The 2,089-nt window shown below is 34.2% G+C and overlaps 1 pseudogene; it reads right to left on the reverse strand.

The window, feature by feature from the left end:
- Window positions 1-853: 853 nt before the first annotated feature.
- LOC110258540 (olfactory receptor 8K5-like) lies at window positions 854-1,776 on the reverse strand (annotated as a pseudogene).
- Window positions 1,777-2,089: the final 313 nt, after the last annotated feature.

Below are 2,089 nucleotides of genomic sequence, written 5' to 3' on the forward strand. Positions count from 1 at the left end.
TCTTTTAAAAATGTTTTTCTGTATCTTTGATTTTCAGAAACCTTATATGTCATACTTTGGTGTAATTTCCTTTCTGTTTATCCTGCTTAGAATTATGTTAGAATTTTATATCTTGGGGTTATAGTTGTTGTTGTTTTATTTTTTATGGTTTGGAAAAAACTCTGGCCAAGATTTCTTCTGCAAGATTTTCTGCCTCATATAATTTCTTCTTTCCACTTGCACTACATTTGAATGTACTCTATGAAGCTTTCTGCTGTTCTAGGGATCACTGAGACTATTTTCATTACATTCATTCAGTATTTCAGTTTTCCTTTGACCTCATTTTTGATAGCCTTTATTGTGATGTGTGTAAGTGTACCTATCATTTCTTTTTCAGCACATTATATGCTATTTTTCACATTCAATAAATATATGTTCCTTTCAAATATTGCATTTTCATCTCCAGAAGTCCCATTTGGTTATTTTTAATCTTTTATTTATCTCAAAATATGTTTTTATTAATTACTCAGTATATTGAACATAAATAGATTTTAAGTATCTACCTGACAACAAACACGTGGTTCCCTGACCAAGAGTTTAATAAGTGTTTCCATCAGGAGAAATGTGGGTTTCTGTGGAATCAATAAAAGAAATATTGAATCAACAATAAGGCATGTTGGGGAGGGAGTGCCATTAAAACGAGACCTAAAATATGAGGATTAATTTGGCTGAATACAAGGGAAACTATTTATCCATGCATTTTAATTAGACTTTGCTCTGGAGCTGAAAAGAATGCAATTGTATTTATTAGAAATATTATCAAGTGACATTTGGCTTTTTCATAGATTATTAAAATAATATTTCATATTGGATATTACATACAAAGTTTGCATTGACTCTTAAAGACCCCGTGGGAGGCATTTTTTACTTCTTTGTTCCTTAAGCTATAGATTAAGAGGTTAAGCATGGGGATTACTAAAGTGTAAAATACAGAGGCCATTTTATCAGTATCAAAGGAGTGTACATAAATGGTAGAGACCCATAGACCACAACCACCACTGACAGATGAGAACCACACTTAGAGAAAGACTTTTTCCTGCCCTGTGTAGAATGCACTTGAAATATGACTATCAGGATCAGTAGACAGGACACTAGGATGACCAAGAGGGAAGAGATCAAATTAAATGCTGAAAATAATATGGTCGACAATTCTATTTCTTGTGCATTTGAGCAGAGCATAAGTACCAAGGGAACATCATCACAACAGAAATGACTAATGACATTAGCGACACAAAATGTCAATGTAAAAATGTTAATAGTGAACATTAGTGCCTGAAAGGCACTGTAGATGTATGGAATGCCTACCAGCAAATGGAAAAGTCTCTGGGACATGATAACATTGTAGAACAGGGGGTTACAGATGACCAAATAATGGTCATAAGCCATGGCCGACAAGCTAAAAAATGCACTGATGATGAACATAAGGAAAAATCCAACTGTGTGGCACATGCATAGTAGGAAATGGTATTTTGATCCACAGCAAAATTTATAAGCATCTTCGGACAAATGACTGTAGAATTACCAAGATCAATGAAAGCCAGGTGTTTGATAAAAAAAGTATATAGGGGTGTGTAGGTGGGAATCCATTTGGGTCAAGATGATCATGCCCAGATTTACCACCACTGTGATTGTGTAGAGGATGAGGAAGATCCCAAAAAGTGGGGCCTGAAGCCCAGCCTTCTTTGTAACTCCCATCAGAATGAATTCAATCAGTGATGATAGATTCTATTGGCCCATTTAGTCCAGTTAGCTTGTCTGGCAAGAAACAGAGAAAGTGCTATTAGCTTTCATGTAATGTCATCTAAATAAAGTATAATATTGTAAGTAGAATTATTTTTCTTTTCAAAATGGGGAAAATATTTTCCATATCTGATTTTGAAACTAAAATGAACAACAGAATCTTCTCAAATAGAGGGAGCCAAATGAAACCAAATGCACAGTTACTCCAGATTAAACTATATAGTCAGCAGTATTTGGAACCTAAACATGGAATATGAAACACCATCTAGATATTAATATAGAAATATTAGACCCTGGAGTTCCCATTGTG

This window comes from Sus scrofa, chromosome 10 (genome assembly GCF_054392235.1).
Source record: "Sus scrofa isolate SSC_HxYL_T2T_F1_AM1 chromosome 10, Sscrofa_HxYL_maternal_Yorkshire_Landrace_v2.0, whole genome shotgun sequence".
Lineage (NCBI taxonomy): Eukaryota > Metazoa > Chordata > Mammalia > Artiodactyla > Suidae > Sus > Sus scrofa.